Raw genomic sequence first — 26,147 nt, 5'->3', positions numbered from 1 at the left:
GGAAATGGAAAAGACAAGGACAAGGAGAAAGAAAAAGACAAGAATTCGGAGAAGCCTAAAAAGTCCTCCAAAGGCAAAGAGAACAAGAACACCAAAAGCTCCAAAAAGAAGACCCCTAAAGGGACTTGTTTTCACTGTGGAGTAGATGGTCACTGGAAGAGAAACTATCCAAAGTATCTCCCTGACCTGAAAGATAAAAAGAAAGGTAAATTTGATTTACTTGTGTTAGAAGCTTGTTTAGTGGAAAACAATTCCTCATCTTGGATAGTAGATTCCGGAGCCACTAACCATGTTTGTTTTTCTCTACAAATTCTTAGTTTGACGAGGAAGCTTACTGATGGAGAGGTGACGATGAAGGTAGGCAGTGGTCAGATTGTCTTTGCAGCAACAGTTGGAACAACCCATTTGGAATTTGAGAAGAATAAATTTCTTATTTTAGAGAACGTTTAATATATTCCTAGATTTTCTAGAATAAATCTATTAATGGGCTTTATAAACTGCAAGCTAAAGAGAAATATGCTTATAATTCTGAATTATTTAAAACAGCTAATCCTAGATCTATTAAACGACAAAAGACTGATTCCTATAGTGAAACATGTCTGTGGCACTTGAGATTGGGCCATATTGGTCTAGACAGAATTAATAGGCTTGTAAAGGATGGTCCTTTAAGAGAACTATCTATTGGATCTCTTCCTGTCTATGAATCCTGTCTAGAAGGAAAAATGACCAAGAGACCTTTCTCTGCTAAAGGTACAAGAGCTACAGAACCACTTCAGCTGGTACATACGGATGTTTGCGGTCCACTTAATGTACAAGCAAGAGGAGGTTATGAATACTTCGTCACTTTCATTGATGATTATTCAAGATATGGTTACTTATACTTAATGCAAAGAAAATCTGAAACTTTTGGAAAGTTCAAAGAATTTCAAGTAGAGGCTGGAAAACAATTAGGTAAATCACTGAAAGTTCTTCGATCTGATCGAGGAGGAGAGTACTTGGATTTTGAATTCGAGGACCATCTGCGTGAGCATGGTATTGAATCCCACCTCACTGCACCTGGAACGCCACAGCAAAATGGTGTTTCAGAAAGACGGAACAGAACATTACTAGATAAGGTTAGATCAATGATGAGTTTCTCATCATTACCACTATCATTTTGGGGCTATGCAATTCAATGTGCTCTATACATATTGAATGTTGTTCCATCTAAGTCTATCCAGAAGACACCCATTGGATTATAGAATGGTTGTAAACCTAGTTTACACCATTTTCAAATTTGGGGGTGTCTTGCACACGTGCTTAAAGGAAAGACCGGGATGTTGGAATCACGCTCTGAAGTGTGCATGTTTGTGGGATATTCCAAAGAGACTAGATGTGGAATTTTCTATAGTCCAAAAGAAAATAAAACATTTGTATCGACAAATGCAACTTTTCTTGAACATGACTATGTTAATAACCACAAACCTCGCAGTAAGGTTGTACTGGAGGAGATGGTCTCGAATGAAGTTCCAAAGTCACCAACAACTACCAATGAAAAATGACAAGAGGAAACTGCTAGTTCTAGTCAGAATAGTAGAGAGCCTCATCGTAGTGGGAGGGTTAGTAAGCAACCCACATGCTATGAACACGAAGTTCAAATGCTTGTGTCTGACACAAACAAAGACGATCCATTGACATTTAAAGATGCAATGAATGATTCTAACAAGGACAAATGGCAAGAAGCCATCAACCAAGAAATGGAATCAATGTATTCCAATTCTGTCTAGGTTTTTGATGATCCACCTGAGAATATCAAACCCATTGGTTGCAAGTAGATATTCAAGAAGAAAAGAGGAGTGGATGGGAAAATAGAGACTTTCAAAGCAAGGCTTGTAGCCAAAGGTTACACACAGAAAGAAGAGATTGACTATGAAGAAACCTTTTCTCCTATAGCCATGCTAAAATCCATTCGTATACTCTTGTCCATTGCTGCATGCATGGATTATGAGATTTGGCAAATGGATGTCAAAACAACTTTTCTGAATGACTACCTTGACGAAACCATTTACATGTCTCAACCAAAAGGGTTCGAAGTAAAAGGTCAAGAGCAAAAAGTTTGCAAGCTTCTTAGGTCCATATATGGACTCAAACAAGCTTCTTGATCTTGGAATCTTAGATTTGATGACACAATTAAAACGTTTGGTTTTGAACAAAACGTTGACGAACCTTGTGTCTATAAACAAATCAAAGATGGTGTGGTAGTATTCCTCGTTCTTTATGTTGATGATATATTATTGATTGGAAATGACGTAACATCATTATCAAAGGTAAAGAAATGGTTAGCTGAACAATTCCAAATAAAAGATTTGGGAGAATCCAAGTATGTTTTGGGCATTAAAATTCTTAGAGATAGACAGAACAAAACTTTGGCACTGTCTTAAGCAACTTATACTGATAAGGTGCTAGAACGCTTTAATATGCAAAACTCAAAAAAGGGTGATATGCCAACCTGGTCTGGAGTATTCCTTTCCAAGGAGTAGTGTCCCAAAATACCTCAGGAAGAGGAAGATATGAGACAGTATCCCTATGCCACAGTGGTAGGAAGTCTAATGTACGCCATGTTGTGTACAAGACCTGACATTTGTTATGTAGTAGGGATAGTCAGCCGTTATCAATCCAATCCTGGATTGAGTCATTGGATTACAGTGAAGAATATTCTCAAGTATCTTAGAAATACTAGAGATCATATGCTTGTACACTCAGGTGGAGATCTGAACCCCACTGGTTACACTGATTCTGATTTTCAATCAGACAGAGATAGTCAGAAATCAACTTCTGGATCAGTGTTTAAACTTGGAGGAGCAGCAGTAGTCTGGTGAAGTATTAAACAAACCAGCATTGCAGACTCCACCATGGAAGCCGAGTATATAGCAGCTTGTGAACCAACTAAGGAGGCTGTGTGGCTCAAAAAGTTCTATTCCAATCTGGAAGTAGTGTCAGATGTGGATAAGCCACTAGTCCTATACTGTGATAACAGTGGGGCTGTAGCTAACTCAAAGGAACCATGGAGTCACAAGATGTGAAAGAACATCGAGAGGAAGTATCACTTGGTAAGAGAGACAGTTCCTCGAGGAGATATTGCAATTATGAAGATAGCTCCAGAGCATAGTCTTGCAGATCCTTTCACAAAGACTTTATCAATAAAATCTTTTAAGGAGCATGTAAGAAACATGGGAATAAGAGAGATGCCTCATTTTCTTTAGGGCAAGTGAGAGATTGTTGGGAATTGTGCCCTGAAAGCATATGTAGTAGACATTATTTTAAGAAATAAATAAATAAATTTAATTTGTTATGCATATATTTTATGGACTATATTATTCTGTAATAATATTATGTAAATATCAGAAAAATTCCTAAGTTCATACATGTGATCTCAAACACGTATTGGTACGAGAGGATTGTGTTTGAGATAAATGAACTTGAATAGTTCGCAGTAAAATACAGTTATGGAATATTTAGATTAATTACTGCAAGTACGGTCCACTAGTATTATAAATACATGTGATCTAGATCTGGATCACTAGTATAGTAGGACACTTTAGTTTAGTAAATATATAAAATTGGACCAGATATGTTTATTAATACTTAGTTAAATACTGTTTCGAAGTATTAATTACATATATCAACTAATGATCATATACAAATAGATCTTAATCCTGAAGTTACTATGAACTCCTATTTATGTTATATGAGTTCTTTGATTCACTCGTTAGGGTCTGTCAGAATGATCAGGCTAGAAACTTTTATTTTGGGAACTCATTAATGTAAATGGATGGGAACATAGTATACAGATATGGAATCTAAACCTTCTCGCAAGAGATTGAATAATAGTTCTCTTAAGGGTTGACTTTTGGGACTGAAAATGTTATTAAGCACAAATTCATAATTTAGTTATGAATTAACCTTCACTAGTAAAGTCAATGGTACTTAAGGAAAGAAGATATAATTAAAATGGTAAAACAGTAATTTTATTCCCGATTAATTATGAACCATTATTAGAGAGTTAATTTGTAGGCAATGATTATATCAATGGACACTTTATCATTATAAAGTACTCAGTAAATGAAATGTCTATAATTACAAGAGTGCAGTCTCATAATTATAGTGGAGTAATCACAAGATTAATAAAGTAAAATTATTTAATTAAAGAGTTTAATTAATAATCTCAAATTTATTGGAGTTTGGAATTATAGGTCCATAGGTCCCCACAGCGGCTCTATCAACACTATTCAAGGCAAGAGTTAATATAAAGAGAAAATGGTTGAAAGACATATTTAAGAAGAAATTTGTTCTTCAGGCCAAATGTGCAATTATGTGATAATATTGATTAATTAATTAATTATAAATTAGGTGTAATTAACAAAATTGATTGATATGTAATTTATGAAATTATATTAAATAAATAATCAATTATAATTTTCAAAATTATAATAAATTAAATATTTAATTTTGAAATTATTATTGGTTTTAATTAATTAGAAGAATTAATTAAATATCTTTATTTGAGTGGGATGTAATAATTTGATAAGTACAAATTGAATTTGAATTTAAAAGATTGATATTTGTTCAAATAATTAATTATATTTGATAATTAGTTACAAATATATTTAATTTAAATTTGAATTAATTATCAGGTTGTTAGATTTTTATCTACCAAAGTAGTTTGAATAAATAATTAAATAAAAATAGAAAAATTAAATATCTGTAAAATATAGGGTGGTACACGACCACACACAGTCCATGCACTGTGTGTGGTGTGTACTGCATAATTTTTCAGAGATAGATTTTTCAATTTTATTTATTTAATTAATTAATTAATGGAAAATTCAAAAATTAGTTTTTTGATATTTTCATTAATAAGATAATTGATTAATTAATTAAAATCTAAATTGTAAATTGGTTACAGATTTATTTTTTAAATTTAAATATTTTCTTTTGAAGTAAGACTTATAAGAAAATAGAAAGAAGACAGTCATTTGCTTTGTGAAAAAGAGCGATTCTTTTCTATATCTCCCTGATAAGATACAGAATAAATTTCAGGCTTTATTCTCTTGATCTCATGTGTTGAGTACATCAAGTAGAGTCAGAAATTGACCAACCTTTATTCTCTAAGTGCCCACACACTTCTTGAGGTGTGGAGAACGTTGTGGAAGATCTTGGTGTGAGTATCTAGGAGTAGCTTGGATAGGAAGTTCGTTCAAATTATGAAAAGATAGCACTGACACTTGATAGACTTCAAGAGGTATGTTTTCTATTCTTTTCTTGCTTATAATTAATGTATGTATATTAATGGATCCAAATATTTAAAGGTAGTTTAAATATTTTACAAAATTTTTGTTGTACACTGGGCTAACCCACAACCATTCCGCTGCGTATTAGGAAATGCGTTCCTAACATACCTTCGAGTAAATCATCTAGAATGTCTCAATTAATTGATTTAATTATCAATTAGGAATTTTAAAGTTGACTAGGTCAATTATGGAAAATTTTACAGAGATATGAGATTTAGAGAATAAAAGAGAATCTTTTTGTAAATTTATTAATATTGATAAATGATGTCAATATAAACAAATAATATTAAATCAAGTTTCAAATTATAATTAGTTAATTTAAATAAGATTTTAATTAATTAATTAAAAATCAATAAATAAAATGTTTTGAATTTAGGCCCAATTAAGATTTAAATTCAAAACAAAGAGATTGGGCCCATTTGTGGGAGCCCAAGGCTTTTTATTTTTTGTTTATTATTTTTAATTAATTTAAATTTAAAAAAGCCCATTAAGTTGCCTATATAAGGAATATGATATCTAGGGTTTTCATAAGGATGTCTCAATTGATCTATTGGGTAAGTGAAAATCTAGACAGTCTAATCATTTCTTAGCCATTCACTTTCTTCTTCTCTTCTAGATCTCTATCTCGTGTGTTGAGAACTAGCCCACACTAGTTCTAGGTTGATCAAAGGCTTGGTGAGGAAGACTGTTGTTGATCTAGTTCAATCTTTGATAATACTCTGCTAAAGAAAGGAATCAAGGGTTAGAGTGATTGAAGGAATGAGTTGTTCCAGTTTCGCTGTGTAATGTAAGTTTCTTTACTTTACTCTATTTTGTATGAATTTCACAGGAGCATGTTCAAGTTATTTACATGTTTGATAGTATGTAAATTACATGAAAATAAATAAAGATCATGTTGTATGGATTTCTTACAATTGGCCTCAAAGCCATAGGTTGCTAGTTTATTTTCGTGAATGGTCATGTATGAAATTTATTGATATGTTAGGGTATTGATTGGATGGTTCATGTTATTGGTGCATGTTTATGTTTTGTTATGTAAATTTAGCAATAATTTGGTTGTTTTTGGCTTGTTTTGGGATTGAAAAACGGCACATATTTTTTTTCAAATTTTTTTTGGACTGAATGGGCAATGTGCGTGCTGGGCACGCATGGAGGAGCCGCCGGGACCCCAGTCGTACAGATGTCTGTATGACGTCGGTGCCGGACCCCGAGGCGGCACTTTTTTGCAAAAAAAAATATGAAATTGGATATTATTTGCAGTTAAGTTTAAAATATTTAAAATTGATGGTCTGATTATTTAGATATTTTAGCTTTTTAAAATATTTTGAATTAGTTATCTGATAATCAATATATTTTAAGATATTTTTTTTTATATTGTTATCATTGAAATATTAAGATTGGTTATCTGATTATTCAAAATATTTTTATTATTTAAAATATTTGAAATTGGTTATCTGATGATTCTGGATATTTTAGATATTTTAAATTTGGGTAAAAGATATTTTGATATTTTAAAATTGGTTAAAATATTTTATCTTGTCATTCTTAACTACTTAGCAACCTAATTTAACTTAATTATTTGAAATTGAATTTTGTTTGATAAATTCTGTTGACCCTCGATTTAGCCAATGGCACGGAGTCAAAATAACGACAGAAAATGAGATGAAAACAAGAAAATAATCAAATGGAAAGCAAATAACACAAACGATTTATAGTGGTTCGGCCCCAATTAGATGGTAATGACCTACGTCCACTTAGTGTTCTTATTGATCTCGAATCTCAACACTGTGATCAATGAACTAGGGTTCACGAGTTTCATAAGCCTTGAGAAGATTACAATTTCGGTGGATAATCACTCTATATTCTTTCTCTCTGAGTACAAAGATAAAAAATTCCAAAAGTCCCATCCCTTGAGCCCTTTCATTCTTATTTATAGGCTCAAGGATGTTACATGGGCCTATAGGCCATAATTACAATTGGATCCACGTATTAAGGTAATAAAGGAAAATATAATTAGTGCAATTATTACAAGATTTGCATATCCAAAAGGAAATAAATGAAAGTATGCGACCGGGCTGGTCGCACCTAATCGCGAGACTAGACGAATCAATAATTATCTGGTTGATAGTCAAATAGGACTTGTTCATTTAAAGTCTCCACGTGTCTTCCACGTGTAGGTCAATTCTGCCACATCATCATGAGCCATTTTGTAGGGTAAACATTTGTCCCTCAAGTTTATTTTACTGCGACCAGCATAAAGTAAACTTAGGTGAGCGACCCTTTGTATGCCCCACCAAATCTGTCAGAGCCGTCCATGCCTTCTCGAAAAAGGCAACTAATCATGTCTTTTCGGTTTCCCAAAAGTGGTCTGACGGTTATTGCACTTACCCATGCCTTGGAAAGTTACCCCTCATGATTACCTTGGTAACTGCTCCTCGATTAATATAAATAACCCCTGAGAATCATTTTTCACTTTTTATGTTTTACCTTATCCTCAAGAACACCGAAGAACAAGGCAAAAAAACTCAGAAGCTCAGACAATCCTTGACGATCCACGAAGTTCTTGCCCAACCAAATCAACTTAGCGTCTCAGAAAGTTACTCCAACCTCTATCCAAGTAAGTTTCTCAATCCTTTCAGTCGTTGGGATGCCATGCAATATCTTTCTTTCCTTCATTTTAGATTCTGAGTTCTTGAATGCTTTTTGACTGTTCTTGAAAAATTCGTTTCGGGGTAAATGGGTATGTTGATCAAAGTTTAATATGGTAGGAAAATAACACTTTGCAGGGGTTAGGAATTAGTTTCATAGTTAGGATTATTGATTTAGGGCGTAAAATCGTAGTAAAAATTTAATTTTTAAGCTTGTAGAAAAACTAGGTTTTTCCCGCCCCTTCAGAGTCGAAAAGTTTTTCCTGGAAAACTTTTCACTTCTGCATTTTAATCCATTTTCCAAACTGCTCGCATAAAATGTAGTGTTTTTGTTAGAATGCTGCTGGTCGTATAAAAGCTTAACTTTTATACACGAGCAACGTTATTCCAACTTTATACACTTCTTAGTATTTTGGGCCGTAGATTCTCATCTCCCCTTCTCTATTCGCAAAACATCATGCACAATCCGTGGGGAGGTGAGAGGCAGATCGACGACGACTTGCTCGCCCAATTGCTTGAAGGTCAGGATCAGCCGTCGCTATTTATTCTGGAGATTCCCTTTTCCCTACCCCATCTAACAGACCTTTAACCAATCCATTAAACATGGATCGAGTAAAATCCACCGCCCAGAGAAAGAAATCAAGAACCTCACCTGCAAATCAGCCTACTCCTCGAGCTGAAATTCCTTCGACCAGCGGTCGAGCTGAAAACACTCACCCAGAAATCCAAACAAAGGCCCAAACCTGAGACGTTCTTCAACCAGATGTCGAATGGTACGTTGCTCCTCCTAGCAACATTACAATTAGGATGATAGGGAATTATCTCAAAAAGTATGGACTTTCCGGGATTACCCTAAACAAACCTTCCATCGACCAGAGGGTAAACCTTCCTGGGTGCGCCTACAACGCTTGGTCAAGATATCATATTGAGGTAGGGGCAACCTTGCCTCTTCATCCATTTTTCCAGGGGGTGGCCAACTATTTTGAGGTCGCCCCCCTTCCAAATCACCCCAAATGGATGTAGAGTGCTTTCTGCTCTCTATATCCTGTACAGCCACAAGAAGTGGCCTGTACCTACACCACATGAGATCAATTACTTATTCAATCTCAAGTCCATCCCCAGTCACAACAACACGGGGTTCTTCCATTTCTATCACCAGGAATCGACTCGGACCTTCCTAAGTGAGACTACCTACAAGTCCAACGTAGGAAAGTACTTCTAGGAGTACTTTTTAACAATCGACCTGGTCGCCAATAATCAGGCCTTCACCCAAGGAGGTAATTTCTTGTTTCTCTAATTGCTTACTTTATTTTAGTTTTTCTACGCATTCCTTAGAATTTCAGTGCCCTTCAGGTCCATGGCGTTGACTAGCTGGAGATATGAGCAACTTCCATGGCCAGCATGAAGGACATAGAAAAAAGTGTCAAAGAGCTGGTCACGGAGGCCAATCTAAGGATTGTTGGCCTTTTGGCCCCTCACCAGGATGTGAGGGAGACAAGTGCGGGGAGTGCCACTGGTGGGGAAATTCCCGAGCAGCACCAAGACATGTCATAACCTCCATGAAGGAGGACAACTAGGGTGACAATCAGGGAACCCTCCAGCACCCCGAGAGCAACCGCTCCTCCTACTCCTTCGAGAAAGGGTAAAAAGAAGGTTTCCGAACACCCTGCGCCCATTGATAAATATTCAGATGAAAACGGTACTGACCTTTCGCTCTTAGATATTTTTCCAATTCCTTGTCATTTATTTGACGGGGAAGGTAACTTTAAATACAGTCCTGTTTTAAATTCAAACTTCTTCAAGCCAAAGAGTGAGTGTAGCAGTAGTACAGTAAATAGTATAGCAACCAGTAATTGTAGCTCGGGTATTTTACTCATAATTTCTTTGAACTTATTTTCCTGATTTAGCAGATACGTCCACCCACATTATCTGACTGTTCATTTATTTTTTGCAGCCATGTCATCTGAAGATCTGTTCGAGCTTTACAACATACCTGCTATACCTTCGAGCAAGAAGAAGGAGAGCAGGCGACACCGTGGAGAGAGCAGCAAGGCTCCTCCAAAGAAAAAGGCTCAGACTAGGGATCCTCCAGCAGCGGTTCCATCTCAGGAAACCACACCACCTCCGGCCCCCCCTTGACCAGACATCTCCTCTAGCTCCAACAGATTAGACTTCCCCTCCAACACCTGATCAGACACCTCCTCAGGCACCGACCAGCCAGACGCCTCCTGCCCAAACATTGACGAGCATCATGCTTAGTTTAGCCAAGGAAAAGTTGACTAAACTATCGAGGCATCACCACAGCCAAGAGGCTATCACTGGTACTGACTCCATGGAAGTCGACCATATCGTCAATCGCGAGCTGAATAGCCAGTGTTAGATATCATCTTTTGCTAAGCTTTGATTATTTATCTTGTCAATTTCAATTATCAGTTAATCCTCTTCTTTGGTTACAGGGAATGCTAACTATGACTGCCAATTGGCGCCGCTCGGGGGCTTTGATCACTCAACTCCAAACGTCTAAGGCTAAACATGCTGAGGAGCTCAAGACAGCCGAAGCCAAACATACCGAGCAGCTTGAAGCAACCAAGGCCAAACATACTGAGCAGCTGAAAGCAGTCGAGAAGACTAATGCTGAGCTGCTCGATCAGAAGAACAAGCTACCAGAAGAGCTGAAGCAATTCCAGGCTGCCCTGACCAAAGCCATTGACAAAAAAGAGAAGTTTAAGGAGTCTTCCAAACTTAACTTCCAGAAATCCAAACAACTTGAGGCTGAGCTGGTCGCTAGCAGAAAGGACACCGAAGAGCTGGACGGCGCGAATCAAAGAGCTCGAGGAGACTAATGCCAGTAATTTGGAGAGGTACAAGGGTGCCACCTTCAACTGATTTTACGAGTTTTGGAAGCACAACTGCGGGGCTGATTTCAGCTTTCTTTCTGAGCGCCTGAGGCGATCTCAAATAGCCCAGTGCCTTGCTCGCTTAGAGGAAGAGGAGAGAGCTAATATCTCAGCCTCCCCAGAAATCTCCTTGGCTACAGGCATTGAAGGCACAGAAGTGGAAGCTGGGGCCTCTGTCGATTAGCCAACACCTTAGGACCCTCCTGCTACTTCCTAATTTTTCTTGTTTTTCTTTAATTTTATCCTGTGGTCAAGACAATTTTTATTTTTATTGCTGCACGGGCAGCTTTTTCCTTTTAATAGACAATTATATCCGAGCAGTAACTGCTCACGGTGTAAAGGATTTCATTTTTGATATTATAGTATTTGCATTATATTATAACATCTGTTCGCATGACCGAACTTAGCATAGTACTTTGGTTTGATTTCACAAAATAACAAATTTTTTAAAAATACTGTAAGTATCACTCTAAGTACTGTAGCATGCTTTCACTTATTTTTCTCGTGTGTTTACATACCTGTTGATTTGCTTACTAGATACCTTATATGCCCCCAAGTGATTGAGGAGCTTTAGGTCCTCGGTCACTTGCCTTGACCAAAAACCTGTTCGAACATTTATGCTCGTAATAGAGATTTTAGAATGATAATATAGCAAAACAACACATGTAATGAGCAAATACTTGTAATAAATACAATAGTTTGGCAAGATTGACTGGCTACACACTATCCCTTTTATTTCTCTTAATAAATGGACAATCTTGTATGTACGAGTGATCAAGAATACGTTCTTACACTTATAAGAGATCAGTCACAAGAATGACTAACCCTTGTTCATAAACTTGTAAAAAGTAATTTTAATAGAAGCCAATTCTTTAAGAAGAACTGTTCATTGGTAGTACTTGTGTAGGTGTTCTCCATTCCAATAACGAGGAACAAGAGCAAGTTTGTAAGTTCCTGGATGGAGGACTTCTTCGATTTGGTAGGGTCCTTCCCAGTTGGGTCCGAGTACTCCAGCAGCTTGGTCGCGAGTGTTAAGAAAGACTCTTCTAAGTACCAGATCTACCACATTAAATTTCCTTTCATGTACTTTAGAGTTGAAATACCAGGTGACCTTTTGTTGGTATGTTGCTACTCGGAGTTGGGCTTGTTCACGGTTCTCATCGATCAAGTCTAGAGATTCCGTCAATAACTGACTGTTAGCGTCTTGATCATATGCTATCCGTCAATTTGATGGCAGATCTAATTCAACAGGAAACATAGCCTCATATCCATAAGCTAGGGAAAATGGAGTATGGCCCGTTGTTGTTCGATGAGATGTTATGTACGACCAGAGGACTTTAGGCAACTACTCTGGCCATTCCCCCTTTGCTTCCTCAAGCCTTTTCTTCAGAGTATCCTTCCGCGTTTTATTGACAGCCTTGACTTTCCCGTTTGCCTGTGGGTGAGCAACTGAAGAAAAGCTTTTGATAATTCCATGCCGCTCGCAAAAATCCGTGAATAGATCACTATCAAACTGCGTGTCGTTGTCTGAGACAATTTTTCTTGGTAATCCATAGTGACATAATATGTTTTTGACCACTAAGTCCAGTACTTTCTTGGTCGTTATGGTTGTAAGTGGCTCAACTTCGGCCTACTTTGTGAAGTAATCAACAACCACCACGGCATATTTGACGTCGCCTTTCCCTGTGGGCAAAGATCCAATTAGGTTTATACCCCATAATGCGAATGGCCACAGACTTTGCATCTGTTTTAGCTCATTAGGGGCTGCTCACGGAATCTTGGAGATTCTCTCACACTTGTCACATTTTCGAACAAATTCCATCGAGTCTTCATTCATTGTTGGCCAGACGTATCCTTGTCTTAGGATTTTCTTCGATAATCTCTGTCCCCCAGCGTGGTCCCCACAAAATCCTTCATGGACCTCTCTCATTAATTCTTTGGCCTTTTCTTTTGAAATACACTTGAGGAGTGGCATAGAGAATCCTCTTCGGTACAGAATTCCTTCGACCGGGATAAACCTAGCAGCCTGCCGCTAGAGAGTCCTGGCTTTGTTTCTGTCCGTCGGCAACACGCCATGTGTCAAGTACTCAATGAAAGGTGTCATCCATGTATCCGCTGCCTGAATCACCAGAGAGGTTTCTTCTACTTTGATGCTTGGTGCGGAAATCCATTCAACATGTACTATATTCAGCTTGTCAGCATCCTTGGCACTCGCTAACTTGGTCAAAGCAGCAGCGTTTGAATTCTGGTCGCAAGGTACTTGCTGGAAAGTATATCTTTCAAACTGTCCCAACAAATCCTTTGCTTTATTCAAGTAAGCAACCATCTTCAAACCTCGAGCCTAATATTCTCTAGTAATTTGATTAACAACCAACTGGGATTCACTATATATTTTAAGTGACTTTATGTTCATGTCTTTGGCTAATCGTAACCCAACAAGCAATGCTTTATACTCGGCTTCGTTGTTGGACACTGTGAAGTCGAATCTGATCGCGCAGTGGAATCGATGTCCTTTAGGCATTACCAAAATCACTTCGGCTCCCGCATGGTGCTCATTAGAAGAACCGTCTGTAAATAACTTCCAAGAGGGAGTTTGTCTTTGAGGCCCAGGCTCTTCTATTTGTTCACTGTCTGGAAGCCTAGTGAGCTTTGTGAAGAATTTGGCCAGAGCTTGTCCTTTTACCGCTGCTCGTGGTAAGTAAGAGATTTCAAACAGCCCAAGTTCAACCGCCCATTTCAATAATCGTCCTGTTGCTTCTGGCTTCTGTAGAACTTGTCGTAGAGGATGGTCGGTTAAAACTGTGATGGGGTGAGCTTAGAAGTATGGTCGCAACTTCCTGGAGGCTAAGATCAAGCAGTAGGCTAGTTTTGCAATGGGTGTATATCACAGCTCTACTCCTATTAGCCTTTTGCTTACATAATATACGACCTTCTGCACCTTTTCTTCCTCCCTTACCAAGACAACACTTGCAGCATATTCTGTGACAGCCAAATAGATGAACAAAGTTTCTTTTTCAACCGATTTAGATAGAATCAGGGGCTGCGACAAGTGAGACTTCAAAGCCTAGAAAGTGTGTTCGCACTTTTCCGTCCATTCAAATTTCATATTGCCTTTAAGTAGATTAAAAAACGGGACGCACTTATCTGTCAATTTGGAGATAAATCTACTTAGAGCAGTGATTCTTCCTGTTAAACTTTGAACATCTTTGATCTTTGTTAGCGATTTCATATCGATCAGGGCCTTGATCTTTTCAGGATTAACTTCAATTCCTTGTGAGTTCTCTATAAATCCCAAAAATTTCCCTGATCCAACCCCAAAGGAACATTTAAGGGGATTCAACATCATTTGATACTTGTTAAGACATTGAAGCACTCTTGCAAGTCCCCTATGTGTTCTTCTGACTTCTTTGAATTAACCAGCATGTCATCAACATATACTTCCATGTTTGTACCGATCAGCTCTTTAAACATGTGATTGACCAATCGCTGGTAAGTTGCACCAACGTTTTTCAAACCGAAAGACATTACCTTATAATAGTAAAGTCCGATATCGGTCCGAAAGCTAGTGTAATCCTCATCAAGTGGATGCATACTAATTTGATTGTACCCAGAGTACGCATCCATGAATGGCAGGATCTGGTGTCCAACAGTGGCATCGACCAGCTGGTCGATTCTAGGGAGTGGGAAACAATCTTTAGGGCAGACTTTATTAAAGTCTGTGAAATCCACGCATGTTCTCCACTTGCCATTCAATTTTGGAACTAATACGGGATTAGAGACCTGCGATGGATAAAATGCTACCCTGATGAATCCGTCTCCTTTAGATTCTCGACTTCTTCCTTCAGAGCCTTCGATCTGTCTTTGTCGAGGAGCCTTTTATTTTGTTGCACTGGTGGAAAGCTTTTGTCTATGTTTAGGACATGGCTGATAACTGCTGGGTCTATTCCAACCATGTCTTTATGTGACCAGGCAAATACTTCCTGGTTTTTCTTTAGAAATTCAACCAGCTTTTGTTTTGTTGCTGTCTCTAGTTTTTACCGACTTTCACAACCCTGGTCGAATCTGCTTCATCAAGTTGGACCTCTTCGTGGTCCTCGATGGATCCTACTTCTTCATCAAAATCCCCAAAGTGAGGATCCAAATCTCTATCCTCACTTTGGGCAACACCCTATTTGGTGACGCAATCACCTGATTGGGCTTGTACTTTATTGGCTGTTAGCAACTCTTTTCCGGTGGCATCTCTCGATCCACCTTTCATCGCCTTAGATATAGAGGAGTTGGAGCACTCCCTCACTTCTCGTTGGTTCCCCAATACACATCCTATCACTGTGTCAGTTGGGAATTTCATGGCAAGGTGCCAAACCGAGGTCACAGCTCGCAGGTCGACCAGAATAGGCCTCCTGATTAGAACATTGTACACTGAAGGATAATCAACTACTATGAAGGTAGTGAGTAATGTCCTATTCACAGGCACAATTCCTACTGCAACTGGAAGCCTAATCGACCCCGTTGGCGCGAGCCCTTCACCGGAAAAACCATATATGGTTTGGTTGCATGGCTCCAAGTCCTTCACGGACAACTTCATCCTTTCTAAGGAAGACTTGTATAAGATGTTGACTGAGCTCCCTGTGTCAACCAACACCCTCTTAACCATCATATTGGCAATCTGGACGTCCATGACCAGCAGATCTGAATGTGGGAATCGGTTAACAGCTCTTCCTCCGTACGAGCTTTTTTAGGCGCTTGATCCTCCACACTCATCATCTCAATGTCCTGGTCGTGGCGTAAGGTCTGAGCGTACCGCTCCCTTACCTTCCCACTATCTCCTGCAAGTTGTGGGCCACCACATATGGTGAGTAACGTACCTGCCATAGGAGCTAGTTGTAAAGGTAGCGAGTGTTGGCGTGTAGGCGCCTGCTCGTTGCCTCCTTGAGCCTCTCGCTGAGAACCTCCTATGGCTCGCACGTATCTCCTTAGGTGACCTTGCCTGATAAGGAACTTAATCTCGTCCTTCAACTGGTTACACTCATTAGTGTCATGACCATAATCGTTGTGAAAACGACAGAATTTTGTTGTATCTTGCTTGGAGATGTCCTTCCTTATAGGTGCTAGTCGCTTATAAGGGACATTGGAGTTAGTCGCCTAGTAGACTTCTGCCCTGCTCTCGACAAGGGCTGTATTATTGGTGAATCTTGACTCATACCTATTGCCTTTGGGGCATTTATTTTTGGACGTTGATGGCTCATTGTTCGCCTTTTTTCCACCGTTTTTACCATTCCCGTTCCCGTTGCCTTTGCCGTTGCCATTGGGTTTATCCGACCCATTGGCGGCTTTGGCGGGATCTTCCTTTGGTCCCTTGTCCTTCACAGGTGATTTCCCATCGTTGGCAATCGCATCCTCGAGCTTGATGTACCGACCAGCTCGATCAAGAAACTCCTGGGTACTCTTTACCGCATTCTTTCTTAGGCTATTCCAGAGGGGAGAATGGTTCCTTACCCCAGCAGTTAGGGCCATCATTTTTCCCTCATCGCCCACTATTTTAGCTCAAGCAGCGGCTCACATGAAATGCTGGACGTATTCATTTAAGGGCTCTCCTTCCTTCTGTCGTTTCTTGACCAGCTGGTTGGCCTCAGTGGGGTGTACGCGACCAGCGTAGAATTGTCCGTAGTATTCCTTCACGAACATTTCCCATGGTACTATACTAGCAGAAGGGAATTTAAAGAACCACTCTTGAGCAGTGTCAGATAGGGTGGCATGGAAGATCCTACAATGGGCATCATCCGACACCTTCTGGATGTCCATATGTATCTCAAATTTGTTTACATGAGATACTGGGCCCCCATACCCATCGAAGTTTGGCAGTACCGGCATCTTGAATTTGTTGGGAGTTTCTGCTACAACAATCCTCTGTACAAACGGAGTCCCTCTCCTCCAATCATACTCAATGTGGGATGTCTGGCTTCCCACAAGCTGCTGGACAACCTGATTCAGTGCATCAATTTGGGCCTGTACAACATCTGGGATCATTGGGGCGACTGGTGTCGGAGGAGCGTACTCATCGTGCCTCTCGCGCCTGTCGTTGAGCACATCCCTTAGATCATCATCTCTGCGCCTCTGCTCGCTAGTGCCCAGCCGATCAAAGACATTATGCTGTCTAGGCTGCCCCCCAACATTTTGGCTCATAGGCCTATTTTCTCTTGGTGGGGGATTCCTATCTCTGCCTCTTCCTTCATGACCTCGACCAGCATTTCTCCTGCTAGAGTTAGCCTCATTATAATCATGGCCATCTCTAAATTGTGACCAACTATAGCACGACCGGCTGGTCATGCTGTTTCCTCCTCTAGCTGGCATCTCCCAAGCATCAGGGGGAGGCATGCGTTGGTCGCTGGGTCCCCGTGCATTATTATGCCGTGAAGGTCCCCTGACCGCAGAGCCTAACTCGGTGTGCCTTCTGTTAGCAGAAGGATGTTGCCCCCTACTCGGTAGATTTGGCTCATCGGCCATTGGGCGTCTAGGGCTTCGAGGAGGCTGCCCGGCCTTATTCTGCCTCTAGCACTAGGGATTGCCTCGACCAGCTTCAGAAGGTGGCTGTTGCTTAGGATCATGAATTGGGATATCCTGTTGAGTAGCAGGAAGTTGCTCCGGTATTTGAGGGCTTGCCGGCTGAAGTGGAAGACTCGGGTTTGGGGCCCAGTTTGGTGGTGCGCTTGGTGGCTAATCCGGTTGAGAAGTCGGTGGAGCTTGTCCCCGAGCCAACTGAATGACTGCTTCTGAGGTGGTTGTGGCATCTCTCTATCGGCGGTCCATATTTGCCTACCGCTCATTCAGTTTCCGACGCTGACGCTCGATTTCCCTCCGCCGTAGCACCAAGGTCTCCACCACATTCTCTTGATTGGCCCTCAGATTGGACAACTCGTCCTGCAACACACTCAATGTTGCCCTAAGCATTTCAGGATCCATTTCTTCCTCCTCAAAATCCAAGTGTGGCTCATTTTCAGCCACATTTGGAGTAAGAGGCTGAATGGATGCAGCGCCAGAAGTCTGCCCAGTTTTCTTGGATGTCTTAACCATTTGATCTTCTGGAAGTCTCAAAATAATTCTCTCAATGAAAGCACCAAAATGTTGACCCTCGATTTAGCCAACGACATGGAGTCAAAATAACAACAAAAAATGAGATGAAAACAAGAAAAGAATCAAATGGAAAGCAAATAACACGAACGATTTATAGTGGTTCGGTCCCAATTAGATGGTAATGACCTACGTCCACTTAGTGTTCTTATTGATCTCGAATCTCAACACTGTGATCAATGAACTAGGGTTCACGAGTTTCACAAGCCTTGAGAAGATTACAATTTCGGTGGATAATCACACTATATTCTTTCTCTTTGAGTACAAAGATCAAAAATTCCAAAAGTCCCCTCCCTTGAGCCCTTTGATTCTTATTTATAGGCTCATGGAGGTTACATGGGCCTATAAGCCATAATTACAATTGGATTCACGTATAAAGGTAATAAAGGAAAATATAATTAGTGCAATTATTACAAGATTTGCGTATCCAAAAGGAATAAATGAAAGTATGCGACCAGACTGGTCACACCTAATCGCGAGACTAGACGAATCAATAATTATCTGGTCGATAGTCAAACAGGACTTATTCATTTAAAGTCTCCACGTGTCTTCCATGCGTAGGTCAATTCTTCCATGTCATCATGAGCTGTTTTTTAGGGTAAAAAAAATTCTATTTTAATTAATTTAATATTTTGCAACTTGTTTAATTAATTATATTGATTTTTTTATGATGAATTCTATGTTAATTAATTATGGTATTTTACAAAATAGTACATTGTTGTGGTATATTTGCATAATTTAATAATACATGCTTATAGAGTAACATGTTAGGCCCATCCGATTATTAACATATAAAGCATCATTATTAAGTTATTTTTTGCATTTGGGCTTTAAATATAAGTATAATGATGGCCCAATTTTTGTGTTTGAAAAATGTGGGAAAACTCATATAAAACTTTCATAAAATGTTAGGTTTTATTTTGGCCTAATTGAACATGTAAAGTTTAAATTCATCTCTTGTGGGTGGTTCCACTTGTGAAGGCCCATTTGCTTTGCATTACTAGATTGTGCATCATCAATTAAATAACAATTAGTAAAACAAAGGTTCAAATTCCTGTCTTTTTGGGCTTTGTATAGAAGTTAGGGAGCCTTAGTAGTGGGTCCGACATACTGAACCTAGCTCTCCTCCATGCAAGCTCAAATTGTTAAGGCCCATTTACCTAAGTTGAACTTAATTGTATGAGGTTATTCTTTTTACGTTGGACCTAATAATTGATTAGAGACAAATTAATTCTATTTTTTGAATTAATTTTCAATGGTAATTTTAGAATTAATGGGAAAATTATAAACTATGGTTTATTGATTATTTTAATAATTTGGCAAACCTAAGTTGATTTATTAATTATATTAATAATTTGGCAAACCTAAGTTGGTTTATTAATTATTTTAATAATTTGGAAAACCTAAGTTGGTATTTTTTGAAAAGAATAAAACACTAAAAGATTTAATAATGAGTTTTAAAAATTTGAATTCAATCTCCACCGTTGATTTAACAAGGTCAGAGTTAAGTGGGGCTCATGGCTCTTTGATTTTGTCTCCCTACGGAAGGTGTTCACTGGACTTCTTAACATAGTTAAATTTTTTAGGATAGATGGTTATAGAGAGACCTTCTATAGACTCATCCCTACGGTGTCTATAGAAATTAAGTCCATAATAATCGAAACCGTGGGTCAAACTCATAAAGTAAGAAATATTTGTGACTCTCACCTACCGGGACACATGAGTTTTTGTTACGTTGATCGGATGGATAGGTAGTTAGTAAAAGCCTATGACGTTTTATTAATTGAGATGTTTCTCTATTTAACTAAGTGAATATTTGCGACTCTCGTCTATTGGGACACATGGGTTCATGGCTAGTTAAAGTTCCTAAGCAATAGAAGATAAGTGCTTTAATATTTTGCTTATCTCAAAACATTTTATATGTTATGAAATTTGTAAAAATTTAATGAATAAATGTTTGTCAAGCAATGCATTGATTTCTACTTAGTTTACAATCATAGCTCTAGGCTTCCCACCCCATACTCTCTCTAATCTCTAAAAGGTTACTCTATGGTGAGAACCTCACGAAATGTTGTCCAACATCAACATAGTGTTGATAATGGACAACATCAAGTTCGTGATAATCAAAGATATTCCTATTTTTCTTATGCAAAGATTACCAAATCCTCAAAGAGGATTGTTGATGGTGGTTCGAGTAAAGGAAAGAAGGCAAATACTACTAAACAAGCTCAAGGAGACACTGCTTTAAGCTTCTTCTTCAAAGATAAAATGAGGAAGAAATTCAAACAAAAAGAATAAGAAGTCCACTGGCAAGACACCAAATGTTGCAAAGCATCTTGGAGCATGGCCTTATTGTATGTACACTAAAGGGGAGTGTTTCCAACTGCAAGGAGACTGAGAATTGGAACAAGATTTCCCAACACTCAAGGCATATGGAATCCAAGATAATGAAATTTGTTTTGGATGCATGTAATTTTAGTGATTAGGACTTTGGTTTTGGATCGCTGAATTAAGATCTACTAAACATGCATGTATTTTTATTCACCTTTTTAGCATTAGGAAAGCCATGAAGGATAAAAACCAAAGCTTGGAATCCATCAAGGGTTGTTCGTATCAAACAATGCAAAAGGATAAGCTTGAATGAATTTTGGAAATAAATATATTGTTTTAAGATAATGTTTATATTATTCCGATTTTCAATGGAAATTTTAATTTCAATTTTTCTTATTACATCAACAACAATTTGTAGTTACTTTCACAAGTAATAAAATCATATTTCTTTTAATGGATGTGAATTGTGGGGTGGATGTATGAAAAATAAGCTATACCTATTGCAACTAAACGAACTCTATGTTCTAAATAATGAGTTGTTTAAGATAGCTAAATCTAGGACCGTTAGACGACAAAGTGTCAATCATGTTAGAAATGACGTACCTTTTGCATCTTTGCTTTGCTCATATTTTCTATGATAGGATTCAAAGACTAACAAAGGCTAGGCCTTTGAGGGAACTCACCTAGGGTGACCTACCTATTTTTGAATCTAGTCTCGAGGGCAGAATGGCAAAGCGTCCATTCTCTGTGACAAGAGAAAGGGCCAAAGAACAACTAGGGCTAGTATGTTCAAATGCATGGGGACAAATGAATGTTCAAGTGAGGGGTGGTTATGAGTATTTTATCACCTTCATCGATGATTGCTCTAGAGACTCATGAAACTACCTAAAGCATAGGAATTCTGAGAATTTGTTAAGAAGTTCAAAGAATTCATTGCTATGGCTTTAAAACCAAACTAGGTAAAACATTAAAATCTTGCGATCTAATAGGGGTGGAGGATATTTGGATAATCAGAACCAAGATCATTTAATTAAACTTGGAGAATTGTCTAAAGCAACTGCCCCAGGGACTTCGCAACAAAACGGTGTTGCTGAGCAGCGTGAATCGAGAGTTTATGAAAATATGTGTTCTATGATAAGCTATTCTACTCTACCGACTTCTTACCCATATCTTTTCTGGAGACATACTACCTAGACCGCTTGTGACATTTTTTAAATGTTGTGCTGTCTCAAAGCTGTCTCCAAGACACCACTAGAATTATGGAATGATCATGAACATGGTTTACGTCATGATGGAATTTAGGGGTGTCCTGTTTATATCCTGAGGAAAAAAGAAGGAAATCTAGAATCGCGAACTAAGGTTTGCTTGTTTGTAGGCTATCCTAAAGGTACTCTGGGTGGTCTGTTTTATAGTCTGGTTGACAAAAAAAAGTGTTTGTTTCCACAAACGCTACTTTTGTGGATAAAGACTACATAATGAATTCAAAGCCTCATAGAAAAATAATATTAGATGGAAAAACGATAAACTATTGTCCATCCTCACTGACCCAAGTCGATGAAAACAAGGTAGATTTAGAAACCACTAATCCAAGTCAGAAGGTTACGGTGCCTCGTCATAGTGGGAGGGTTTCTCAGAACCAGGTACCTATGAGATGGATAGTGAAACCCACAAGCTAGTTGGGAATACAAGTAACAATGAGTCGTTGGCCTTTAAACATGCAATGGGTAAGTTTGAAAGGGATCTTTGACTTGAAGCCAAGTATCAAGAAATTGAGTCTAAGAACTCTAAATTTTTCTGAGATCTTGTAGATGTACCATTGGACTTGAGGCCTATGGGGTGCAAGTTGATCTATAAGAAGAAGAGGAGAGTTTATGGAAAGGTCGAGACATTTACTGCTCGACTCGTGGCAAAGAGAGAAAGTTGACTTAGAGAAATTATAAGAAAGGATGTTTAGCGTCTTGACATGGAATTTATTTTTCTAAACAAAATTCTCCACAGACTCCTTAAGAGAAAGAAAAGATGTAACGAATTCCTTATGAATTTGCAATTAGAAGTCTAATGCATGATATGTTGTGTGTAGTGACCGAAGATCTGCTATGCAGTGGGAGTTATGAGCAAGTGCCAGTAAAACTTTGGAAATGAACAATAGATGGAGGTCGGTATCTTTGATGGACTAGAGACCATATGTTAGTCTTTTCAGGTTGATCTTTTAACTTGTTAGGCTACATAGATACAAATTTTAGATAGATGTTGATGACTAGAAGTCTACTTCTAAAAAAGGTGTTTACTCTTTTGGGTAGATCTATGATTTGGAGAAGCGATAGGTTGTCTACCATCTCAGTAGCTATGATTTGGAGAAGCGTTAGGCTATCTGCCATTTCAGAATCCACCTTGGAGGCTGAGTACATAGCTGCGTCTATGGCGGCTAAGGAAATAGTCTGGCTGAGGAAGTTCTATATGGAGCCCGGTGTTATTACAAAAATGGATAAACCACTTATTTTGTCTAGTGATAATAATGAGGCAATAGCGAATTCGAAAGAACCTCAAAGCCACAAAAGAGCAAAGCATATAGAGAGAAAGTACCACATTATCGAGGATGTGTGGTGAAGGCGTGATGTGAAGGTGATGAAGATAGCATTGGAAGGTAGTCTTTCATATCCCTTTACAAAGATATGAGCAGAGAGCATAATTATGAACCATGTAGAATGCATGGTTTTGAGAACACATGTCCCATTTTTTTTAAAAGGCCAAGTGGGAGTTTGTTGGGTTTTATGCCCTTGTAAAAGCATGTTGGACATGTAATGAGATTTTATATGGTAAATAAAATTAGTAGAAATCATTTAGTTTGACAACCATGTTGCTTGCTTGTTTTATTACATGATTATTGAAATAATACAAACATTTATAAAATCTCAATCATATGGATAGTTAAAATTATAGTGACTAGGTCACAGTGGATTAAAGTTGTAATTATATGTTCAAAAGAATGACTCCTAAGATTAGATTAGTGCTTTGGATTTTCACTGATTAGGCAATCTATGATATGATCTACTTACACATTCGGGGTGTGATGTCTTGTCCAAGTCATTGACCATGTAGATAAGATCTGATGTATTTGGTTACATCGAACTAGGACCGATATTGATTATTGATTGATAAATAAGTATCGTTGTTATCGAATCTAATCAATGTCACAATGTTGACCATAGGTTAAGTCAATCTTAATTATGAGTGATAATATTCTGCTAATTATATTATTTAAATCTTTTGACTTGTTCGTTACCAGCTTACCTTACAGTCCAACCCATACTTACATCTTGGAGATTTAGTAGTGTAATTGAGTGGGAGTATTATTCATAGATATGAAATCTATAACTTCTGTATGAGAAGTGAAAAGATGATTTCCTTAATTGCTTTGTTCAAAAGCTTAAATGATTGAGATCTCATTTCTGTGATTAAGTTCACTGAAATATCATTTAAAAGGAACTTAGTGGGAGTTAAGGATAAAATACTGATGAAGGGTAAAATGGTCATTTGCACCAAGCTCGTTAGTAAGTCATCGATAGAGGATTGACTGACTGTAATGGTTATAACAATGGATAATGTATTTATGGTTTGGAAAATACGTTCTATGAATTCAAGAATTAAAATCTGAGTCTATAGTGGAGTCACAAGGAATTAATAAAGTTGTGAAATTCCAATAAACCAGATTATTAATCAAACTCTTTAATCCAATAATCTTATTTCTTAATTCCATGATTACTCCACTATAAATATTGAATGGCACTCTAAGTATTTATAAAATTATTTTTAGAGAGTTTTCTCTTGTCGTCCATTGATATAATCAATAAATGTAGTTCTGTCCTCCATTTATTGGTTCGTTAATTAGAGCTGGTCAAGATTACTGTTTTACCCTTCTAATTACCTCTTTATCCTTAAGTCACATTAATTCACTAGCGAATAATTAATCTATAATTAAATTATAGATTTGAGCTTAATAACTATTTAGTTCTTGAATAAACCGTTAAGGGAACCAATATTCGATCCATTAGGAAAGTATGGATTCAATTATTGCAATTCATGTTCCCAGCCATTCATGATATTGAATCTCTAAAACAAAAGTCATTGGCCTCATTCTACTAAGAAACCTTAACAAGTGAATCAAAAGATCTAATAAATACAAACAGGAGTTGATGAATACTCAGGATTTAGACTGATCTATGAATGATCATCTATTATGATAAGAATCAAATCTTTATGTCAAACGCCAAGTTTATAAAGATAATTAATTCTTATCGGTCATGTCATATATAATCTCTATTATATACAACACCTTTACTAAGATGTCTATTTACATCAATAATCTAAATTTAGATCACTCGAATCCTGTAGGTATAGTAAACCGTACTAGTAAACATTCATTAAAGATTCCTCATTTTAATATGTTACTAACTATTTTATTCATTATATATGAACTTAATTATCTCGTACTAATACAAGATCATATTCTCATGAATGAATAAAGAATTTTCTTGATATTATCATATAATTAATTCAAACAATAATTATAATATTCAAATATAATAAAATTGTTCTTTTTATTTAATTTAATTAAATGTCTTAACATGCTTTTAGGACATTAATCCTAACAATCTCCCACTTACCCTAAAAGCAAGTGAGGCATCTCCTTTAATCCCATGTTGCGAACATGACCCATAAATGAATTTGCAAGAGCTGTCTTGGTAAATGGATCCGTCAAGATTTGTTCTGCACTATCTTCATAACAGTCACATCACCTCGGTATACAATCTCTCTGACCAGATGGTATTTTCTTTCTATATGCTTTCCTCTCTTGTGGCTTCTTGGTTCTTTGGAGCTAGCTACTGCTCCACTATTATCACAGTATAGGATTAGTGGCTTATCCATATCTAAGAATACTTCTAGTTCAATGTAGAACTTTCTCAACCAAACCGCCTCCTTAGCCGCTTCACAAGCCGCTATGTATTTGGCTTCCATGGTTGAATCTGCTATGCTCGATTATTTAATACTCCTCCAGACCACAGCTCCTCCACTAAGAGTGAACACTGACCCAGACGTCGAATTATGATTGTCTTTATCTGATTGAAAATCATAATCAGTGTCTCCAGTAGGGTTCAACTCACCCCTAAATATACAAGCATATAATCTCTCATTCTCCTAAGGTACTTGAGAATGTGCTTTACTGCAATCCACTGTTCCAAACCAGGATTTGATTGATAACGACTCACAATCCCTACTACATAGCATATGTCGGGTCTAGTACACAACATGACATACATTAGACTCCCAACTGCTGAAGGATATGGATACTTTCTCATATCCTCTTCCTCTTCAGGTGTCTTAGGACACTATTCCTTGGAGAGAGTAATTTCATGTCTGGTCGGTAACTAAACTTTCTTCGAATTCTACGTAGATAATCTTTCAAGCACCTTATCGATATAATTAGCCTGAGAAAGTGCCAAGAGCTTGTTCTTCCTATCCTTTAGGATTTTGGATTCCCAAAGCATAGCTCTCCTTGCCCAAATCTTTCATTTGGAACTTTTTGGCTAATCACTTCTTCACGTTTGACAATGTCTCTACATTGTTGCCAATGAGGAGAATGTCATCCACATAAAGAATTAGGAAAACCACTATTTTTCCTTTGATGTATTTGTACACACATGCTTCATTGACGTTCTGTTCGAAGCCATATGTTTTAATTGTTTCATCAAAGGTGATATTCCAAGATCTCGATGCTTGCTTTAATCCATAAATAGTTTTCAACAACTTACATA

This window comes from Humulus lupulus, chromosome X, assembly GCF_963169125.1.
Source record: "Humulus lupulus chromosome X, drHumLupu1.1, whole genome shotgun sequence".
Classification (NCBI taxonomy): Eukaryota; Viridiplantae; Streptophyta; class Magnoliopsida; order Rosales; family Cannabaceae; genus Humulus; species Humulus lupulus.
Note: the sequence above shows the minus strand (reverse complement) of the source record.